Source organism: Sturnus vulgaris, chromosome W (genome assembly GCF_052056855.1).
Source record: "Sturnus vulgaris isolate bStuVul1 chromosome W, bStuVul1.hap1, whole genome shotgun sequence".
In the NCBI taxonomy this organism is placed as follows: domain Eukaryota; kingdom Metazoa; phylum Chordata; class Aves; order Passeriformes; family Sturnidae; genus Sturnus; species Sturnus vulgaris.
Window position 1 is genome coordinate 10,202,930 of NC_142282.1, and position 25,921 is coordinate 10,228,850.

Consider the following 25,921-nt stretch of genomic DNA (forward strand, 5'->3'; position numbering starts at 1 on the left):
ATGGGATTGGATCCCTGGGATGGGATGGGATGGGATGGGATGGGATCCCTGGAATGGGATGGGATCCCTGGAATAGGATGGGATGGGATTCCTGGGATGGGAATGGATGGGATGGGATGAGATTGGATGGGATGGGATCCCTGTGATGGGTTGGGAACACTGGGATGGGATGTTATGGGATCCCTGGGATGAGATGGGATGGGATTGGATCCCTGGGATGGGATGAGGTGGGATCCCAGGGATGGGATCCCTGGATTGTGATAGCTCGTATGAGATGGGATCCCTGGGATGGGATGGGATGGCTGGGATGGGATCCCTGGGATGGGATGGGATGGAATGGGATGGGATGGGATGGGATGGGATGGGATGGGATGGGATGGGTTGGGATGGGATGGGATGGGTTGGGATGGGATGGGATGGGATCTCAGGGATGGGATGGGATGGGATGGGATGGTGCGGGACGGGATGGGATGGGATGGGATCCCTCAGATGGAATGGGACCCCAAGAATGGGATCCCTGGGATGGGATCCCAGGGATGGGATGGGATGGGATTGGATGGGATGGGATACCTGGGATGGGCTGGGATGGCATGGGATGGGATGGGATGGTATCCTTGGATGGGATGGAATGGGATCCCTGAGATGGGATGCGATCCCTGGGATGGGATCCCTGGGCTGGGATGGGATCCCTGGAATGGGATGGGATCCCTGTAATGGGATGGGATGGGATTCCTGGGATGGGAATGGATGGGATGGGATGGGATGGGATCCCTGGGATGGGATGGGATGGGATCCCTGGGATGGGATGGGATGGGATGGGATCCCTGCGATGGGATGGGATGGGATGGGATCCCTTGGATGGGATCGGATGGGATGCCTGGGATGGGATGGGATGGGATCCGTGGGATGGGATGTGATCCCTGGGATGGGATGGGTTGAGATGGGATGGGATGGGATCCCTGGGATTGGATGGGATCCCTGGGATGAGATGGGATGGGATCCCTGGGTTGGGATGGGTTCCATGGGATGGGATCCCTGGGATGGGATGGGATGGGATGGGATGGGATGGGATGGGATGTGATGGGATGGGATGGGATGGGATGGGATGGGATGGGATCCCTGCGATGGGATGGGATGGTATGGGATGGGATCCCTGGGATGGGATCGGATGGGATGCCTGGGATGGGATGAGATGGGATCCGTGGGATGGGATGAGATCCCTGGGATGGGATGGGGTGAGATGGGATGGGGTGGGATGGGATCCTTGGATGGGATGGAATGGGATCCCTGAGATGGGATGCGATCGCTGGGATGGGATCCCTGGGCTGGGATGGGATCCCTGGAATGGGATGGGATCCCAAAAATGGGATGGGATGAGATTCCTGGGATGGGAATGGATGGGATGGGATGGGATTGGATGGGATGGGATCACTGGGATAGGATGGGATCCCTGGGTTGGGATCGAATCCCTGGGATGTCATCCCTGGGATGGGATGGAATCTCTGGGATGGGATACCTGGGGTGGGATGGGTTGGAATGGGATGGGATCCCTGGGATCGGATGGGATCCCTGGGATGGGATGGGATGGGATCCCTGGGTTGGGATGGGTTCCATGGGATGGGATCCCTGGGATGGGATGGGATGGGATGGGATGGGATGGGATGGGATGGGATAGGATCTCTGGGATTGAATCCCTGGGATGGTATGGGATCCCTGGGATGTTATGGGATCCGCGGGATGTGATGGGATGGGATTCCTGGGATGGGAATGGGTGGGGTGGGATGGGATGGGATGGGATGGGATGGGATCCCTGGGATGGGATGGGATCCCTGTGATGGGAAGGGATGGTATCCCTGCGATGGGATCGGTTGGGATGGGATTCCTGGGATGGGATGGAATACCTGGCATGAGATAGCAGGGATGATATGGGATGGGATGGGATGGGATCCCTGGGATGGGATACCTGGGATGGGATGGGATGGGATTGGATGGGATGGGATGGGATGGGATCCCTGGGATGGGATGGGATGCGATGGGATGGGATGGGATCCCTGGGATGGGATGGGATGGGATGGGATGGGATGGGATAGGATCTCTGGGATTGAATCCCTGGGATGGGATGGGATCCCTGGGATGTTATGGGATCCGCGGGATGTGATGGGATGGGATTCCTGGGATGGGAATGGGTGGGGTGGGATGGGATGGGATTGGATGGGATGGGATGGGATGGGTTGGGATGGGATTCCTGGGATGGGATGGAATACCTGGCATGAGATAGCAGGGATGATATGGGATGGGATGGGATGGGATCCCTGGGATGGGATACCTGGGATGGGATGGGATGGGATTGGATGGGATGGGATGGGATCCCTGGGATGGGATGGGATGTGATGGGATGGGATGGGATCCCTGGGATGGGATGGGATTCCTGGGATGGTGTCCCTGGGATGGGTTAGGATGGGATTGGATGGGATGGGATGGGATCCCTGGGATGGGATGGGATCCCTGAGATGGGATGTGTTCACTGGGATGGGTTGGGATCCCTGGAATGGGATGGGATGGGATTCCTGGGATGGGATGGGATGGGATCCCTGGGATAGTATGGGATTCCTGCGTTGGGATCGAATCCCTGGGATGGCATCCGTGAGATGGGATGAGATCTCTAACATGGGATCCCTGGGATGTGATGTGATCCCTGGGATGAGAAGGGATGGGATGGAATGGGATGGGATCCCTGGGATGGGATGGGATGGGATCCCTGGGATGTTATCCCTGGGATGGGATTGGATCCCTGGGATGGGATGGGATGGGATGGGATGGGATGGGATGGGATGGGATGGGATGGCATGGGATGGGATCCCTGTGATGGGATGGGATCCCTGTGATGGGATGGGATGGGATCCCTGGGATGGGATTTGTTGGGATGGGATCCCTGGGATGGGATGGAATACCTGGGATGAGTTCGCTGGGATGGGATGGGATGGGATGGGATCCCTGCGCTGGGATGGGATCGGATGGTATCCCTGGGATGGGATACATGGGATGGGATCGGATGTGATTGCATGGGATGGGATTGGATGGGATCGGATGGGCTAGAATGGGTTGGGATGGGATGGGATCAATGGGATGGGAGCGGAGGGTATGGGATGGGATGGGTTGGGATCCCTGGGATGGGATCCCTTGGATGGGATGTGATCCCTGGGATGGGATCCCTGGGATGGGATGGGATGGGATCGATGGGATGGGATGGGTTGGGATGGGTTGGGATGGGATAGGATCGCTGGGATTGGATCCCTGGGATGAGATGGGAACCCTGGGATGGGATCCCTGGGATGGGATGGGTTGGGATGGGATGGGATGGGATCTCAGGGATGGGTTGGGATGGGATGGGATCTCAGGGATGGGATGGGATGGGATGGGATGGTGCGGGACGGGATGGGATGGGATGGGATCCCTCAGATGGAATGGGACCCCAAGAATGGGATCCCTGGGATGGGATCCCAGGGATGGGATGGGATGGGATGGGATGGGATGGGATGGGATGGGATGGGATGGGATGGGATGGGATGGGATGGGATGGGATGGGATGGAATGGAATGGGATGGGATGGGATTGGATGGCATGGGTTGGGATGGGATTCGATGGGATGGGATCCCTGGGATGGGATCGGATGGGATGGGATGGGATCCCTGGGATGGAATCCCTGGGATAGGATGGGATCCCTGGGTTGGGATCGAATCCCTGGGATGTTATCCCTGGGATGGGATTGGATCCCTGGGATGGGATGGGATGGGATGGGATGGGATCCCTGGAATGGGATGGGATCCCTGGAATAGGATGGGATGGGATTCCTGGGATGGGAATGGATGGGATGGGATGGGATTGGATGGGATGGGATCCCTGTGATGGGTTGGGAACACTGGGATGGGATATTATGGGATCCCTGGGATGAGATGGGATGGGATTGGATCCCTGGGATGGGATGAGGTGGGATCCCAGGGATGGGATCCCTGGATTGTGATAGCTCGTATGAGATGGGATCCCTGGGATGGGATGAGATGGCTGGGATGGGATCCCTGGGATGGGATGGGATGGAATGGGATGGGATGGGATGGGATGGGATTGGATGGGATGGGATAGGATGGGATCCCTGGGATGGGATGGGATGGGATGGGATCCCTGGGATGGGATGGGATTCCTGGGATGGTATCCCTGGGATGGGTTAGGATGGGATTGGATGGGATGGGATGGGATCCCTGGGATGGGATGGGATCCCTGGGATGGGATGTGTTCACTGGGATGGGTTGGGATCCCTGGAATGGGATGGGATGGGATTCCTGGGATGGGATGGGATGGGATCCCTGGGATAGTATGGGATTCCTGCGTTGGGATCGAATCCCTGGGATGGCATCCGTGAGATGGGATGAGATCTCTAACATGGGATCCCTGGGATGGGATGTGATCCCTGGGATGAGAAGGGATGGGATGGAATGGGATGGGATCCCTGGGATGGGATGGGATGGGATCCCTGGGATGTTATCCCTGGGATGGGATTGGATCCCTGGGATGGGATGGGATGGGATGGGATGGGATGGGATGGGATGGGATGGGATGGAATGGGATGGGATGGGATGGCATGGGATGGGATCCCTGGAATGGGATGGGATCCCTGGAATGGGATGGGATGGGATTCCGGGGATGGGAATGGATGGGATGGGATGGGATGGGATTGGATGGGATGGGATCCCTGTGATGGGATGGGATCCCTGTGATGGGATGGGATGGGATCCCTGGGATGGGATTTGTTGGGATGGGATCCCTGAGATGGGATGGAATACCTGGGATGAGATCGCTGGGATGGGATGGGATGGGATGGGATCCCTGCGCTGGGATGGGATTGGATGGTATCCCTGGGATGGGATACATGGGATGGGATCGGATGTGATTGCATGGGATGGGACTGGATGGGATGGGATGGGCTAGAATGTGTTGGGATGGGATGGGATCAATGGGATGGGAGCGGAGGGGATGGGATGGGATGGGTTGGGATCCCTGGGATGGGATCCCTTGGATGGGATGTGATCCCTGGGATGGGATCCCTGGGATGGGATGGGATGGGATCGATGGGATGGGATGGGATGGGATGGGTTGGGATGGGTTGGGATGGGATAGGATCGCTGGGATTGGATCCCTGGGATGAGATGGGAACCCTGTGATGGGATCCCTGGGATGGGATGGGATGGGATGGGATGGGATGGGATGGGATGGGATGGGATGGAATGGGATGGGATGGAATGGAATGGGATGGGGTGGGATTGGATTGGATGGCATGGGTTGGGATGGGATTCGATGGGATGGGATGGGATCCCTGGGATGGGATGGGATGTGATGGGATGGGATGGGATCCCTGGGATGGGATGGGATTCCTGGGATGGTATCCCTGGGATGGGTTAGGATGGGATGGGATGGGATGGGATGGGATGGGATGGGATCTCTGGGATGGGATGGGATCCCTGAGATGGGATGTGTTCACTGGGATGGGTTGGGATCCCTGGAATGGGATGGGATGGGATTCCTGGGATGGGATGGGATGGGATCCCTGGGATAGTATGGGATTCCTGCGTTGGGATCGAATCCCTGGGATGGCATCCGTGAGATGGGATGAGATCTCTAACATGGGATCCCTGGGATGGGATGTGATCCCTGGGATGAGAAGGGATGGGATGGAATGGGATGGGATCCCTGGGATGGGATGGGATGGGATCCCTGGGATGTTATCCCTGGGATGGGATTGGATCCCTGGGATGGGATGGGATGGGATGGGATGGGATGGAATGGGATGGGATGGGATGGGATGGGATGGGATGGAATGGGATGGGATGGCATGGGATGGGATCCCTGGAATGGGATGGGATGGGATTCCTGGGATGGGAATGGATGGGATGGGATGGGATTGGATGGGATGGGATCCCTGTGATGGGATGGGATCCCTGTGATGGGATGGGATGGGATCCCTGGGAAGGGATTTGTTGGGATGGGATCCCTGGGATGGGATGGAATACCTGGGATGAGTTCGCTGGGATGGGATGGGATGGGATGGGATCCCTGCGCTGGGATGGGATCGGATGGTATCCCTGGGATGGGATACATGGGATGGGATCGGATGTGATTGCATGGGATGGGATTGGATGGGATGGGATGGGCTAGAATGGGTTGGGATGGGATGGGATCAATGGGATGGGAGCGGAGGGTATGGGATGGGATGGGTTGGGATCCCTGGGATGGGATCCCTTGGATGGGATGTGATCCCTGGGATGGGATCCCTGGGATGGGATGGGATGGGATCGATGGGATGGGATGGGTTGGGATGGGTTGGGATGGGATAGGATCGCTGGGATTGGATCCCTGGGATGAGATGGGAACCCTGTGATGGGATCCCTGGGATGGGATGGGATGGGATGGGATGGGATGGGATGGAATGGAATGGGATGGGATGGGATTGGATGGCATGGTTTGGGATGGGATTCGATGGGATGGGATCCCTGGGATGGGATCGGATGGGATGGGATGGGATCCCTGGGATGGAATCCCTGGGATAGGATGGGATCCCTGGGTTGGGATTGAATCCCTGGGATGTTATCCCTGGGATGGGATTGGATCCCTGGGATGGGATGGGATGGGATGGGATGGGATCCCTGGAATGGGATGGGATCCCTGGAATAGGATGGGATGGGATTCCTGGGATGGGAATGGATGGGATGGGATGAGATTGGATGGGATGGGATCCCTGTGATGGGTTGGGAACACTGGGATGGGATGTTATGGGATCCCTGGGATGAGATGGGATGGGATTGGATCCCTGGGATGGGATGAGGTGGGATCCCAGGGATGGGATCCCTGGATTGTGATAGCTCGTATGAGATGGGATCCCTGGGATGGGATGGGATGGCTGGGATGGGATCCCTGGGATGGGATGGGATGGAATGGGATGGGATGGGATGGGATGGGATGGGATGGGATGGGATGGGTTGGGATGGGATGGGATGGGTTGGGATGGGATGGGATGGGATCTCAGGGATGGGATGGGATGGGATGGGATGGTGCGGGACGGGATGGGATGGGATGGGATCCCTCAGATGGAATGGGACCCCAAGAATGGGATCCCTGGGATGGGATCCCAGGGATGGGATGGGATGGGATTGGATGGGATGGGATACCTGGGATGGGCTGGGATGGCATGGGATGGGATGGGATGGTATCCTTGGATGGGATGGAATGGGATCCCTGAGATGGGATGCGATCCCTGGGATGGGATCCTTGGGCTGGGATGGGATCCCTGGAATGGGATGGGATCCCTGTAATGGGATGGGATGGGATTCCTGGGATGGGAATGGATGGGATGGGATGGGATGGGATCCCTGGGATGGGATGGGATGGGATCCCTGGGATGGGATGGGATGGGATGGGATCCCTGCGATGGGATGGGATGGGATGGGATCCCTTGGATGGGATCGGATGGGATGCCTGGGATGGGATGGGATGGGATCCGTGGGATGGGATGTGATCCCTGGGATGGGATGGGTTGAGATGGGATGGGATGGGATCCCTGGGATTGGATGGGATCCCTGGGATGAGATGGGATGGGATCCCTGGGTTGGGATGGGTTCCATGGGATGGGATCCCTGGGATGGGATGGGATGGGATGGGATGGGATGGGATGGGATGTGATGGGATGGGATGGGATGGGATGGGATGGGATGGGATCCCTGCGATGGGATGGGATGGTATGGGATGGGATCCCTGGGATGGGATCGGATGGGATGCCTGGGATGGGATGAGATGGGATCCGTGGGATGGGATGAGATCCCTGGGATGGGATGGGGTGAGATGGGATGGGGTGGGATGGGATCCTTGGATGGGATGGAATGGGATCCCTGAGATGGGATGCGATCGCTGGGATGGGATCCCTGGGCTGGGATGGGATCCCTGGAATGGGATGGGATCCCAAAAATGGGATGGGATGAGATTCCTGGGATGGGAATGGATGGGATGGGATGGGATTGGATGGGATGGGATCACTGGGATAGGATGGGATCCCTGGGTTGGGATCGAATCCCTGGGATGTCATCCCTGGGATGGGATGGAATCTCTGGGATGGGATACCTGGGGTGGGATGGGTTGGAATGGGATGGGATCCCTGGGATCGGATGGGATCCCTGGGATGGGATGGGATGGGATCCCTGGGTTGGGATGGGTTCCATGGGATGGGATCCCTGGGATGGGATGGGATGGGATGGGATGGGATGGGATGGGATGGGATAGGATCTCTGGGATTGAATCCCTGGGATGGTATGGGATCCCTGGGATGTTATGGGATCCGCGGGATGTGATGGGATGGGATTCCTGGGATGGGAATGGGTGGGGTGGGATGGGATGGGATGGGATGGGATGGGATCCCTGGGATGGGATGGGATCCCTGTGATGGGAAGGGATGGTATCCCTGCGATGGGATCGGTTGGGATGGGATTCCTGGGATGGGATGGAATACCTGGCATGAGATAGCAGGGATGATATGGGATGGGATGGGATGGGATCCCTGGGATGGGATACCTGGGATGGGATGGGATGGGATTGGATGGGATGGGATGGGATGGGATCCCTGGGATGGGATGGGATGCGATGGGATGGGATGGGATCCCTGGGATGGGATGGGATGGGATGGGATGGGATGGGATAGGATCTCTGGGATTGAATCCCTGGGATGGGATGGGATCCCTGGGATGTTATGGGATCCGCGGGATGTGATGGGATGGGATTCCTGGGATGGGAATGGGTGGGGTGGGATGGGATGGGATTGGATGGGATGGGATGGGATGGGTTGGGATGGGATTCCTGGGATGGGATGGAATACCTGGCATGAGATAGCAGGGATGATATGGGATGGGATGGGATGGGATCCCTGGGATGGGATACCTGGGATGGGATGGGATGGGATTGGATGGGATGGGATGGGATCCCTGGGATGGGATGGGATGTGATGGGATGGGATGGGATCCCTGGGATGGGATGGGATTCCTGGGATGGTGTCCCTGGGATGGGTTAGGATGGGATTGGATGGGATGGGATGGGATCCCTGGGATGGGATGGGATCCCTGAGATGGGATGTGTTCACTGGGATGGGTTGGGATCCCTGGAATGGGATGGGATGGGATTCCTGGGATGGGATGGGATGGGATCCCTGGGATAGTATGGGATTCCTGCGTTGGGATCGAATCCCTGGGATGGCATCCGTGAGATGGGATGAGATCTCTAACATGGGATCCCTGGGATGTGATGTGATCCCTGGGATGAGAAGGGATGGGATGGAATGGGATGGGATCCCTGGGATGGGATGGGATGGGATCCCTGGGATGTTATCCCTGGGATGGGATTGGATCCCTGGGATGGGATGGGATGGGATGGGATGGGATGGGATGGGATGGGATGGGATGGCATGGGATGGGATCCCTGTGATGGGATGGGATCCCTGTGATGGGATGGGATGGGATCCCTGGGATGGGATTTGTTGGGATGGGATCCCTGGGATGGGATGGAATACCTGGGATGAGTTCGCTGGGATGGGATGGGATGGGATGGGATCCCTGCGCTGGGATGGGATCGGATGGTATCCCTGGGATGGGATACATGGGATGGGATCGGATGTGATTGCATGGGATGGGATTGGATGGGATCGGATGGGCTAGAATGGGTTGGGATGGGATGGGATCAATGGGATGGGAGCGGAGGGTATGGGATGGGATGGGTTGGGATCCCTGGGATGGGATCCCTTGGATGGGATGTGATCCCTGGGATGGGATCCCTGGGATGGGATGGGATGGGATCGATGGGATGGGATGGGTTGGGATGGGTTGGGATGGGATAGGATCGCTGGGATTGGATCCCTGGGATGAGATGGGAACCCTGGGATGGGATCCCTGGGATGGGATGGGTTGGGATGGGATGGGATGGGATCTCAGGGATGGGTTGGGATGGGATGGGATCTCAGGGATGGGATGGGATGGGATGGGATGGTGCGGGACGGGATGGGATGGGATGGGATCCCTCAGATGGAATGGGACCCCAAGAATGGGATCCCTGGGATGGGATCCCAGGGATGGGATGGGATGGGATGGGATGGGATGGGATGGGATGGGATGGGATGGGATGGGATGGGATGGGATGGGATGGGATGGGATGGGATGGGATGGAATGGAATGGGATGGGATGGGATTGGATGGCATGGGTTGGGATGGGATTCGATGGGATGGGATCCCTGGGATGGGATCGGATGGGATGGGATGGGATCCCTGGGATGGAATCCCTGGGATAGGATGGGATCCCTGGGTTGGGATCGAATCCCTGGGATGTTATCCCTGGGATGGGATTGGATCCCTGGGATGGGATGGGATGGGATGGGATGGGATCCCTGGAATGGGATGGGATCCCTGGAATAGGATGGGATGGGATTCCTGGGATGGGAATGGATGGGATGGGATGGGATTGGATGGGATGGGATCCCTGTGATGGGTTGGGAACACTGGGATGGGATATTATGGGATCCCTGGGATGAGATGGGATGGGATTGGATCCCTGGGATGGGATGAGGTGGGATCCCAGGGATGGGATCCCTGGATTGTGATAGCTCGTATGAGATGGGATCCCTGGGATGGGATGAGATGGCTGGGATGGGATCCCTGGGATGGGATGGGATGGAATGGGATGGGATGGGATGGGATGGGATTGGATGGGATGGGATGGGATCCCTGGGATGGGATGGGATCCCTGGGATGGGATGTGTTCACTGGGATGGGTTGGGATCCCTGGAATGGGATGGGATGGGATTCCTGGGATGGGATGGGATGGGATCCCTGGGATAGTATGGGATTCCTGCGTTGGGATCGAATCCCTGGGATGGCATCCGTGAGATGGGATGAGATCTCTAACATGGGATCCCTGGGATGGGATGTGATCCCTGGGATGAGAAGGGATGGGATGGAATGGGATGGGATCCCTGGGATGGGATGGGATGGGATCCCTGGGATGTTATCCCTGGGATGGGATTGGATCCCTGGGATGGGATGGGATGGGATGGGATGGGATGGGATGGGATGGGATGGGATGGAATGGGATGGGATGGGATGGCATGGGATGGGATCCCTGGAATGGGATGGGATCCCTGGAATGGGATGGGATGGGATTCCGGGGATGGGAATGGATGGGATGGGATGGGATGGGATTGGATGGGATGGGATCCCTGTGATGGGATGGGATCCCTGTGATGGGATGGGATGGGATCCCTGGGATGGGATTTGTTGGGATGGGATCCCTGAGATGGGATGGAATACCTGGGATGAGATCGCTGGGATGGGATGGGATGGGATGGGATCCCTGCGCTGGGATGGGATTGGATGGTATCCCTGGGATGGGATACATGGGATGGGATCGGATGTGATTGCATGGGATGGGACTGGATGGGATGGGATGGGCTAGAATGTGTTGGGATGGGATGGGATCAATGGGATGGGAGCGGAGGGGATGGGATGGGATGGGTTGGGATCCCTGGGATGGGATCCCTTGGATGGGATGTGATCCCTGGGATGGGATCCCTGGGATGGGATGGGATGGGATCGATGGGATGGGATGGGATGGGATGGGTTGGGATGGGTTGGGATGGGATAGGATCGCTGGGATTGGATCCCTGGGATGAGATGGGAACCCTGTGATGGGATCCCTGGGATGGGATGGGATGGGATGGGATGGGATGGGATGGGATGGGATGGGATGGAATGGGATGGGATGGAATGGAATGGGATGGGGTGGGATTGGATTGGATGGCATGGGTTGGGATGGGATTCGATGGGATGGGATGGGATCCCTGGGATGGGATCGGATGGGATGGGATGGGATCCCTGGGATGGAATCCCTGGGATAGGATGGGATCCCTGGGTTGGAATAGAATCCCTGGGATGTTATCCCTGGGATGGGATTGGATCCCTGGGATGGACTGGGATGGGATGGGATGGGATGGGATGTGATGGCATGGGATGGGATCCCTGGAATGGGATGGGATCCCTGGAATGGGATGGGATGGGATTCCTGGGATGGGAATGGATGGGATGGGATCCCTGTGATGGGATGGGATCCCTGTGATGGGATGGGATGGGATCCCTGTGATGGGATTTGTTGGGATGGGATCCCTGGGATGTTATGGGATCCGTGGGATGTGATGGGATGGGATTCCTGGGATGGGAATGGGTGGAATGGGATGGGATGGGATCCCTGGAATGGGATGGGATGGGACCCCTGGAATGGGATGGGATCCCTGTGATGGGATGGGATGGTATCCCAGCGATGGGATTGGTTGGGATGGGATCCCTGGGATGGGATGGAATACCTGGCATGAGATAGCAGGGATGATATGGGATGGGATGGGATGGGATGGGATGGGATGGGATGGGATGGGATGGGATGGGATGGGATGGGACTGGATGGGATGGGATGGGATCCCTGGGATGGGATACCTGGGATGGGATCGGATGGGATTGGATGGGATGGGATGGGATCCCTGGGATGGGATGGGGTGCGATGGGACGGGATGGGATCCCTGGGATGGGATCCCTGGGATGGGATCCCTGGGATGGGATGGGATGGGAAGGGATCCCTGGGATGGGATGGGATCCCTGGAATGGGATGGGATGGGATTCCTGGGATGGGGTCGGATGGGATGCCTGGGATGGGATGGGATGGGATCCGTGGGATGGGATGTGATCTCTGGGATGGGATGGGGTGAGATGGGATGGGATCGGATGGGATCCCTGGGATTGGATGGGATGGGATGGGATGGGATGGGATGGGATGGGATGGGATGGGATGGGTTGGGATGGGATGGGATGGGATTGGATGGGATGGGTTGGGATGGTATGGTATCCCTGGGATGGTGTCCCTGGGATGGGATGGGATGGGATGGGATGGGATGGGATGGAATGGGATGGGATGGGATGGGATGGCATGGGATGGGGTGGGATGGGATGGGATTGGATGGGATGGGGTGGGATGGGATGGGATTGGCTACACTGGGTTGGGATGGGATGGGATCGATGGGATGGGATGGGATGGAATGGGATCCCTGGGATGGTACGGAATGGGATCCCTGGGATGGGATGGGATACCTGGTATGGGATCCCTAGGATGGGATGGGATGGGATGCGATGGGATAGGATGGGATGGGATGTGATGGGATAGGATGGGATGGGATGGGGTAGGATGGGATGGGATGGCTGGGATGGGATGGCTGGGATGGGATGGGATCCCTGGGATGGGATCTCTGGGATCGGATGGTATCCATGGGATGGGATGGGTTGGGATGGGATGGAATCCCTGGGATGGGGACCAGGGGATGGGATGGGATCGCTGGTATGGGATCCCTGGGATGGGATGGGATGGGATAGGATCCCTGGGATGGGATGGGATCCCTGGGATGGGATCCCTGGAATGTGATCCCTGAGATGGGATGTGATCCCTGGGATGGGATGGGATTGGATGGGATGGCATGGGTTGGGATGGGTTGGGAACACTGGGATGGGATGTTATGGGATCCCTGGGATGAGATGGGATGGGATTGGATCCCTGGGATGGGATGAGATGGGATCCCAGGGATGGGATCCCTGGATTGTGATAGCTCGTATGAGATGGGATCCCTGGGATGGGATGGGATCGCTGGGATGGGATCCCTGGCATGGGATGGGATGGAATGGGATGGGATGGGATGGGTTGGGATGGGATGGGATGGGATGGGTTGGGATGGGATGTGATGGGATGGGATGGGATGGGATCCCTGCGATGGGATGAGATGGTATGGGATGGGATCCCTGGGATGGGATGGGATGTGATCCCTGGGATGGGATGAGATGGGATCCGTGGGATGGGATGTGATCCCTGGGATGGGATGGGGTGCGATGGGATGGGATGGGATCCTTGGATGGGATGGAATGGGATCCCTGAGATGGGATGCGATCCCTGGGATGGGATCCCTGGTCTGGGATGGGATCCCTGGAATGGGATGGGATCCCTGGAATGGGTTGGGATGGGATGGGATGGGATGGGTCGGGATGGGATGGGATCTCAGGGATGGGATGGGATGGGATGGTGCGGGACGGGATGGGATGGGATGGGATCCCTCAGATGGAATGGGATCCCAAGAATGGGATCCCTGGGATGGGATCCCAGGGATGGGATGGGATGGGATTGGATCGGTTGGGATACCTGGGATGGGCTGGGATGGCATGGGATGGGATGGGATGGTATCCTTGGATGGGATGGAATGGGATCCCTGAGATGGGATGCGATCCCTGGGATGGGATCCCTGGTCTGGGATGGGATCCCTGGAATGGGATGGGATCCCTGGAATGGGATGGGATGGGATTCCTGGGATGGGAATGGATGGGATGGGATGGGATCCCTGGGATGGGATGGGATGGGATCCCTGGGATGGGATGGGATGGGATGGGATGGGATGGGATGGGATGGGATCCCTTGGATGGGATCGGATGGGATGCCTGGGATGGGATGGGATGGGATCCGTGGGATGGGATGTGATCCCTGGGATGGGATGGGTTGAGATGGGATGGGATGGGATGGGATCCCTGGGATTGGATGGGATCCCTGGGATGAGATGGGATGGGATCCCTGGGTGGGGATGGGTTCCATGGGATGGGATCCCTGGGATGGGATGGGATGGGATGGGATGTGATGGGATGGGATGGGATGGGATCCCTGCGATGGGATGAGATGGTATGGGATGGGATCCCTGGGATGGGATCGGATGGGATGCCTGGGATGGGATGAGATGGGATCCGTGGGATGGGATGTGATCCCTGGGATGGGATGGGGTGAGATGGGATGGGATGGGATCCTTGGATGGGATGGAATGGGATCATTGAGATGGGATGCGATCCCTGGGATGGGATCCCTGGGCTGGGATGGGATCCCTGGAATGGGATGGGATCCCTGGAATGGGATGGGATGGGATTCCTGGGATGGGAATGGATGGGATGGGATGGGATTGGATGGGATGGGATCACTGGGATAGGATGGGATCCCTGGGTTGGGATCGAATCCCTGGGATGGCATCCCTGGGATGGGATGGAATCTCTGGGTTGGGATACCTGGGGTGGGATGGGTTGGAATGGGATGGGATCCCTGGGATGGGATGGGATGGGATCCCTGGGTTGGGATGGGTTCCATGGGATGGGATCCCTGGGATGGGATGGGATGGGATGGGATGATATGGGATAGGATCTCTGGGATTGAATCCCTGGGATGGGATGGGATCCCTGGGATGTTATGGGATCCGCGGGATGTGATGGGGTGGGATTCCTGGGATGGGAATGGGTGGGGTGGGATGGGATGGGATGGGATGGCATGGGTTGGGATGGGATTCCTGGGATGGGATGGAATACCTGGCATGAGATAGCAGGGATGATATGGGATGGGATGGGATGGGATCCCTGGGATGGGATACCTGGGATGGGATGGGATGGGATTGGATGGGATGGGATGGGATGGGATCCCTGGGATGGGATGGGATGTGATGGGATGGGATGGGATCCCTGGGATGGGATGGGATTCCTGGGATGGTATCCCTGGGATGGGTTAGGATGGGATGGGATGGGATGGGATGGGATCCCTGGGATGGGATGGGATCCCTGAGATGGGATGTGTTCACTGGGATGGGTTGGGATCCCTGGAATGGGATGGGATGGGATTCCTGGGATGGGATGGGATGGGATCCCTGGGATAGTATGGGATTCCTGCGTTGGGATCGAATCCCTGGGATGGCATCCGTGAGATGGGATGAGATCTCTAACATGGGATCCCTGGGATGGGATGTGATCCCTGGGATGAGAAGGGATGGGATGGAATGGGATGGGATCCCTGGGATGGGATGGGATGGGATCCCTGGGATGTTATCCCTGGGATGGGATTGGATCCCTGGGATGGGATGGGATGGGATGGGATGGGATGGGATGGGATGGGATGGGATGGGATGGGATGGGATGGAATGGGATGGGATGGCATGGGATGGGATCCCTGGAATGGGATGGGATGGGATTACTGGGATGGGAATGGATGGGATGGGATGGGATGGGATTGGATGGGATGGGATCCCTGTGATGGGATGGGATCCCTGTGATGGGATGGGATGGGATCCCTGGGAAGGGATTTGTTGGGATGGGATCCCTGGGATGGGATGGAATACCTGGGATGAGTTCGCTGGGATGGGATGGGATGGGATGGGATCCCTGCGCTGGGATGGGATCGGATGGTATCCCTGGGATGGGATACATGGGATGGGATCGGATGTGATTGCATGGGATGGGATTGGATGGGATGGGATGGGCTAGAATGGGTTGGGATGGGATGGGATCAATGGGATGGGAGCGGAGGGTATGGGATGGGATGGGTTGGGATCCCTGGGATGGGATCCCTTGGATGGGTTGTGATCCCTGGGATGGGATCCCTGGGATGGGATGGGATGGGATCGATGGGATGGGATGGGTTGGGATGGGTTGGGATGGGATAGGATCGCTGGGATTGGATCCCTGGGATGAGATGGGAACCCTGTGATGGGATCCCTGGGATGGGATGGGATGGGATGGGATGGGATGGGATGGGATGGGATGGGATGGGATGGGATGGAATGGAATGGGATGGGATGGGATTGGATGGCATGGGTTGGGATGGGATTCGATGGGATGGGATCCCTGGGATGGGATCGGATGGGATGGGATGGGATCCCTGTGATGGGAAGGGATGGTATCCCTGCGATGGGATCGGTTGGGATGGGATTCCTGGGATGGGATGGAATACCTGGCATGAGATAGCAGGGATGATATGGGATGGGATGGGATGGGATCCCTGGGATGGGATACCTGGGATGGGATGGGATGGGATGGGATGGGATGGGATGTGATGGGATGGGATGGGATGGGATGGGATCCCTGCGATGGGATGAGATGGTATGGGATGGGATCCCTGGGATGGGATGTGATCCCTGGGATGGGATGGGGTGAGATGGGATGGGATGGGATCCTTGGATGGGATGGAATGGGATCATTGAGATGGGATGCGATCCCTGGGATGGGATCCCTGGGCTGGGATGGGATCCCTGGAATGGGATGGGATCCCTGGAATGGGATGGGATGGGATTCCTGGGATGGGAATGGATGGGATGGGATGGGATTGGATGGGATGGGATCACTGGGATAGGATGGGATCCCTGGGTTGGGATCGAATCCCTGGGATGGCATCCCTGGGATGGGATGGAATCTCTGGGTTGGGATACCTGGGGTGGGATGGGTTGGAATGGGATGGGATCCCTGGGATGGGATGGGATGGGATCCCTGGGTTGGGATGGGTTCCATGGGATGGGATCCCTGGGATGGGATGGGATGGGATGGGATGGGATGGGATGGGATGGGATGGGATAGGATCTCTGGGATTGAATCCCTGGGATGGGATGGGATCCCTGGGATGTTATGGGATCCGCGGGACGTGATGGGATGGGATTCCTGGGATGGGAATGGGTGGGGTGGGATGGGATGGGATGGGATGGGATGGGTTGGGATGGGATTCCTGGGATGGGATGGAATACCTGGCATGAGATAGCAGGGATGATATGGGATGGGATGGGATGGGATCCCTGGGATGGGATACCTGGGATGGGATGGGATGGGATTGGATGGGATGGGATGGGATGGGATCCCTGGGATGGGATGGGATGTGATGGGATGGGATGGGATCCCTGGGATGGGATGGGATTCCTGGGATGGTATCCCTGGGATGGGTTAGGATGGGATGGGATGGGATGGGATGGGATCCCTGGGATGGGATGGGATCCCTGAGATGGGATGTGTTCACTGGGATGGGTTGGGATCCCTGGAATGGGATGGGATGGGATTCCTGGGATGGGATGGGATGGGATCCCTGGGATAGTATGGGATTCCTGCGTTGGCATCGAATCCCTGGGATGGCATCCGTGAGATGGGATGAGATCTCTAACATGGGATCCCTGGGATGGGATGTGATCCCTGGGATGAGAAGGGATGGGATGGAATGGGATGGGATCCCTGGGATGGGATGGGATCCCTGGGATGTTATCCCTGGGATGGGATTGGATCCCTGGGATGGGATGGGATGGGATGGGATGGGATGGGATGGGATGGGATGGGATGGGATGGGATGGGATGGGATGGGATGGCATGGGATGGGATCCCTGGAATGGGATGGGATGGGATTCCTGGGATGGGAATGGATGGGATGGGATGGGATTGGATGGGATGGGATCCCTGTGATGGGATGGGATCCCTGTGATGGGATGGGATGGGATCCCTGGGAAGGGATTTGTTGGGATGGGATCCCTGGGATGGGATGGAATACCTGGGATGAGTTCGCTGGGATGGGATGGGATGGGATGGGATCCCTGCGCTGGGATGGGATCGGATGGTATCCCTGGGATGGGATACATGGGATGGGATCGGATGTGATTGCATGGGATGGGATTGGATGGGATGGGATGGGCTAGAATGGGTTGGGATGGGATGGGATCAATGGGATGGGAGCGGAGGGTATGGGATGGGATGGGTTGGGATCCCTGGGATGGGATCCCTTGGATGGGATGTGATCCCTGGGATGGGATCCCTGGGATGGGATGGGATGGGATCGATGGGATGGGATGGGTTGGGATGGGTTGGGATGGGATAGGATCGCTGGGATTGGATCCCTGGGATGAGATGGGAACCCTGTGATGGGATCCCTGGGATGGGATGGGATGGGATGGGATGGGATGGGATGGAATGGAATGGGATGGGATGGGATTGGATGGCATGGGTTGGGATGGGATTCGATGGGATGGGATCCCTGGGATGGGATCGGATGGGATGGGATGGGATCCCTGTGATGGGAAGGGATGGTATCCCTGCGATGGGATCGGTTGGGATGGGATTCCTGGGATGGGATGGAATACCTGGCATGAGATAGCAGGGATGATATGGGATGGGATGGGATGGGATCCCTGGGATGGGATACCTGGGATGCGATGGGATGGGATTGGATGGGATGGGATGGGATGGGATCCCTGGGATGGGATGGGATGGGATGTGATGGGATGGGATGGGATCCCTGGGATGGGATGGGATTCCTGGGATGGTATCCCTGGGATGGGTTAGGATGGGATTGGATGGGATGGGATGGGATCCCTGGGATGGGATGGGATCCCTGAGATGGGATGTGTTCACTGGGATGGGTTGGGATCCCTGGAATGGGATGGGATTCCTGGGATGGGATGGGATGGGATTGGATGGGTTGGGATACCTGGGATGGGCTGGGATGGCATGGGATGGGATGGGATGGTATCCTTGGATGGGATGGAATGGGATCCCTGAGATGGGATGCGATCCCTGGGATGGGATCCCTGGTCTGGGATGGGATCCCTGGAATGGGATGGGATCCCTGGAATGGGATGGGATGGGATTCCTGGGATGGGAATGGATGGGATGGGATGGGATCCCTGGGATGGGATGGGATGGGATCCCTGGGATGGGATGGGATGGGATGGGATGGGATGGGATGGGATGGGATCCCTTGGATGGGATCGGATGGGATGCCTGGAATGGGATGGGATGGGATCCGTGGGATGGGATGTGATCCCTGGGATGGGATGGGTTGAGATGGGATGGGATGGGATCCCTGGGATTGGATGGGATCCCTGGGATGAGATGGGATGGGATCCCTGGGTTGGGATGGGTTCCATGGGATGGGATCCCTGGGATGGGATGGGATGGGATGGGATGGGATGGGATGGGATGGGATGGGATGTGATGGGATCCGTGGGATGGGATCCCTGCGATGGGATGAGATGGTATGGGATGGGATCCCTGGGATGGGATTGGATGGGATGCCTGGGATGGGATGAGATGGGATCCGTGGGATGGGATGTGATCCCTGGGATGGGATGGGGTGAGATGGGATGGGATGGGATCCTTGGATGGGATGGAATGGGATCCCTGAGATGGGATGCGATCCCTGGGATGGGATCCCTGGGCTGGGATGGGATCCCTGGAATGGGATGGGATCCCTGGAATGGGATGGGATGGGATTCCTGGGATGGGAATGGATGGGATGGGATGGGATTGGATGGGATGGGATCACTGGGATAGGATGGGATCCCTGGGTTGGGATCGAATCCCTGGGATGGCATCCCTGGGATGGGATGGAATCTCTGGGTTGGGATACCTGGGGTGGGATGGGTTGGAATGGGATGGGATCCCTGGGATCGGATGGGATCCCTGGGATGGGATGGAATGGGTTTCCGGGGTTGGGATGGGTTCCATGGGATGGGATCCCTGGGATGGGATGGGATGGGATAGGATCTCTGGGATTGAATCCCTGGGATGGGATGGGATCCCTGGGATGTTATGGGATCCGCGGGATGTGATGGGATGGGATTCCTGGGATGGGAATGGGTGGGGTGGGATGGGATGGGATGGCATGGGTTGGGATGGGATTCCTGGGATGGGATGGGATGGGATCCCTGGGATAGTATGGGATTCCTGCGTTGGGATCGAATCCCTGGGATGGCATCCGTGAGATGGGATGAGATCTCTAACATGGGATCCCTGGGATGGGATGTGATCCCTGGGATGAGAAGGGATGGGATGGAATGGGATGGGATCCCTGGGATGGGATGGGATGGGATCCCTGGGATGTTATCCCTGGGATGGGATTGGATCCCTGGGATGGGATGGGATGGGATGGGATGGGATGGGATGGGATGGGATGGGATGGGATGGGATGGGATGGGATGGCATGGGATGGGGTGGGATGGGATGGGATTGGATGGGATAGGGTGGGATGGGATGGGATTGGCTACACTGGGTTGGGATGGGATGGGATCGATGGGATGGGATGGGATGGAATGGGATCCCTGGGATGGTACGGAATGGGATCCCTGGGATGGGATGGGATACCTGGTATGGGATCCCTAGGATGGGATGGGATGGGATGCGATGGGATAGGATGGGATGGGATGCGATGGGATAGGATGGGATGGGATGGGGTAGGATGGGATGGGATGGCTGGGATGGGATGGCTGGGATGGGATGGGATCCCTGGGATGGGATCTCTGGGATCGGATGGTATCCATGGGATGGGATGGGTTGGGATGGGATGGAATCCCTGGGATGGGGACCAGGGGATGGGATGGGATCGCTGGTATGGGATCCCTGGGATGGGATGGGAAGGGATAGGATCCCTGGGATGGGATGGGATCCCTGGGATGGGATCCCTGGAATGTGATCCCTGAGATGGGATGTGATCCCTGGGATGGGATGGGATTGGATGGGATGGCATGGGTTGGGATGGGTTGGGAACACTGGGATGGGATGTTATGGGATCCCTGGGATGAGATGGGATGGGATTGGATCCCTGGGATGGGATGAGATGGGATCCCAGGGATGGGATCCCTGGATTGTGATAGCTCGTATGAGATGGGATCCCTGGGATGGGATGGGATCGCTGGGATGGGATCCCTGGCATGGGATGGGATCGCTGGGATGGGATGGGATGGGATGGGTTGAGATGGGATGGGATGGGATGGGATCCCTGGGATTGGATGGGATCCCTGGGATGAGATGGGATGGGATCCCTGGGTGGGGATGGGTTCCATGGGATGGGATCCCTGGGATGGGATCCCTGGGCTGGGATGGGATCCCTGGAATGGGATGGGATCCCTGGAATGGGATGGGATGGGATTCCTGGGATGGGAATGGATGGGATGGGATGGGATTGGATGGGATGGGATCACTGGGATAGGATGGGATCCCTGGGTTGGGATCGAATCCCTGGGATGGCATCCCTGGGATGGGATGGAATCTCTGGGTTGGGATACCTGGGGTGGGATGGGTTGGAATGGGATGGGATCCCTGGGATGGGATGGGATGGGATCCCTGGGTTGGGATGGGTTCCATGGGATGGGATCCCTGGGATGGGATGGGATGGGATGGGATGGGATGGGATGGGATAGGATCTCTGGGATTGAATCCCTGGGATGGGATGGGATCCCTGGGATGTTATGGGATCCGCGGGATGTGATGGGATGGGATTCCTGGGATGGGAATGGGTGGGGTGGGATGGGATGGGATGGGATGGCATGGGTTGGGATGGGATTCCTGGGATGGGATGGGATGGGATCCCTGGGATAGTATGGGATTCCTGCGTTGGGATCGAATCCCTGGGATGGCATCCGTGAGATGGGATGAGATCTCTAACATGGGATCCCTGGGATGGGATGTGATCCCTGGGATGAGAAGGGATGGGATGGAATGGGATGGGATCCCTGGGATGGGATGGGATGGGATCCCTGGGATGTTATCCCTGGGATGGGATTGGATCCCTGGGATGGGATGGGATGGGATGGGATGGGATGGGATGGGATGGGATGGGATGGCATGGGATGGGGTGGGATGGGATGGGATTGGATGGGATAGGGTGGGATGGGATGGGATTGGCTACACTGGGTTGGGATGGGATGGGATCGATGGGATGGGATGGGATGGAATGGGATCCCTGGGATGGTACGGAATGGGATCCCTGGGATGGGATGGGATACCTGGTATGGGATCCCTAGGATGGGATGGGATGGGATGCGATGGGATAGGATGGGATGGGATGCGATGGGATAGGATGGGATGGGATGGGGTAGGATGGGATGGGATGGCTGGGATGGGATGGCTGGGATGGGATGGGATCCCTGGGATGGGATCTCTGGGATCGGATGGTATCCATGGGATGGGATGGGTTGGGATGGGATGGAATCCCTGGGATGGGGACCAGGGGATGGGATGGGATCGCTGGTATGGGATCCCTGGGATGGGATGGGAAGGGATAGGATCCCTGGGATGGGATGGGATCCCTGGGATGGGATCCCTGGAATGTGATCCCTGAGATGGGATGTGATCCCTGGGATGGGATGGGTTTGGATGGGATGGCATGGGTTGGGATGGGTTGGGAACACTGGGATGGGATGTTATGGGATCCCTGGGATGAGATGGGATGGGATTGGATCCCTGGGATGGGATGAGATGGGATCCCAGGGATGGGATCCCTGGATTGTGATAGCTCGTATGAGATGGGATCCCTGGGATGGGATGGGATCGCTGGGATGGGATCCCTGGCATGGGATGGGATCGCTGGGATGGGATGGGATGGGATGGGTTGAGATGGGATGGGATGGGATGGGATCCCTGGGATTGGATGGGATCCCTGGGATGAGATGGGATGGGATCCCTGGGTGGGGATGGGTTCCATGGGATGGGATCCCTGGGATGGGATCCCTGGGCTGGGATGGGATCCCTGGAATGGGATGGGATCCCTGGAATGGGATGGGATGGGATTCCTGGGATGGGAATGGATGGGATGGGATGGGATTGGATGGGATGGGATCACTGGGATAGGATGGGATCCCTGGGTTGGGATCGAATCCCTGGGATGGCATCCCTGGGATGGGATGGAATCTCTGGGTTGGGATACCTGGGGTGGGATGGGTTGGAATGGGATGGGATCCCTGGGATGGGATGGGATGGGATCCCTGGGTTGGGATGGGTTCCATGGGATGGGATCCCTGGGATGGGATGGGATGGGATGGGATGGGATAGGATCTCTGGGATTGAATCCCTGGGATGGGATGGGATCCCTGGGATGTTATGGGATCCGCGGGATGTGATGGGATGGGATTCCTGGGATGGGAATGGGTGGGGTGGGATGGGATGGGATGGGATGGGATGGGATCCCTGGGATGGGATGGGATCCCTGTGATGGGAAGGGATGGTATCCCTGCGATGGGATCGGTTGGGATGGGATTCCTGGGATGGGATGGAATACCTGGCATGAGATAGCAGGGATGATATGGGATGGGATGGGATGGGATCCCTGGGATGGGATACCTGGGATGGGATGGGATGGGATTGGATGGGATGGGATGGGATCCCTGGGATGGGATGGGATGTGATGGGATGGGATGGGATCCCTGGGATGGGATGGGATTCCTGGGATGGTATCCCTGGGATGGGTTAGGATGGGATTGGATGGGATGGGATGGGATCCCTGGGATGGGATGGGATCCCTGAGATGGGATGTGTTCACTGGGATGGGTTGGGATCCCTGGAATGGGATGGGATGGGATTCCTGGGATGGGATGGGATGGGATTGGATGGGTTGGGATACCTGGGATGGGCTGGGATGGCATGGGATGGGATGGTATCCTTGGATGGGATGGAATGGGATCCCTGAGATGGGATGCGATCCCTGGGATGGGATCCCTGGTCTGGGATGGGATCCCTGGAATGGGATGGGATCCCTGGAATGGGATGGGATGGGATTCCTGGGATGGGAATGGATGGGATGGGATGGGATCCCTGGGATGGGATGGGATGGGATCCCTGGGATGGGATGGGATGGGATGGGATCCCTTGGATGGGATCGGATGGGATGCCTGGAATGGGATGGGATGGGATCCGTGGGATGGGATGGGTTGAGATGGGATGGGATGGGATGGGATCCCTGGGATTGGATGGGATCCCTGGGATGAGATGGGATGGGATCCCTGGGTTGGGATGGGTTCCATGGGATGGGATCCCTGGGATGGGATGGGATGGGATGGGATGGGATGGGATGGGATGGGATGGGATGGGATGGGATGGGATGTGATGGGATGGGATGGGATGGGATGGGATCCCTGCGATGGGATGAGATGGTATGGGATGGGATCCCTGGGATGGGATCGGATGGGATGCCTGGGATGGGATGAGATGGGATCCGTGGGATGGGATGTGATCCCTGGGATGGGATGGGGTGCGATGGGATGGGATGGGATCCTTGGATGGGATGGAATGGGATCCCTGAGATGGGATGCGATCCCTGGGATGGGATCCCTGGGCTGGGATGGGATCCCTGGAATGGGATGGGATCCCTGGAATGGGATGGGATGGGATTCCTGGGATGGGAATGGATGGGATGGGATGGGATTGGATGGGATGGGATCACTGGGATAGGATGGGATCCCTGGGTTGGGATCGAATCCCTGGGATGGCATCCCTGGGATGGGATGGAATCTCTGGGTTGGGATACCTGGGGTGGGATGGCTTGGAATGGGATGGGATCCCTGGGATGGGATGGGATCCCTGGGATGTTATGGGATCCGCGGGATGTGATGGGATGGGATTCCTGGGATGGGAATGGGTGGGGTGGGATGGGATGGGATGGGATGGGATGGGTTGGGATGGGATTCCTGGGATGGGATGGAATACCTGGCATGAGATAGCAGGGATGATATGGGATGGGATGGGATGGGATCCCTGGGATGGGATACCTGGGATGGGATGGGATGGGATGGGATTGGATGGGATGGGATGGGATGGGATCCCTGGGATGGGATGGGATGTGATGGGATGGGATGGGATCCCTGGGATGGGATGGGATTCCTGGGATGGTATCCCTGGGATGGGTTAGGATGGGATTGGATGGGATGGGATGGGATCCCTGGGATGGGATGGGATCCCTGAGATGGGATGTGTTCACTGGGATGGGTTGGGATCCCTGGAATGGGATGGGATGGGATTCCTGGGATGGGATGGGATGGGATGGGATTTGATGGGTTGGGATACCTGGGATGGGCTGGGATGGCATGGGATGGGATGGTATCCTTGGATGGGATGGAATGGGATCCCTGAGATGGGATGCGATCCCTGGGATGGGATCCCTGGTCTGGGATGGGATCCCTGGAATGGGATGGGATCCCTGGAATGGGATGGGATGGGATTCCTGGGAT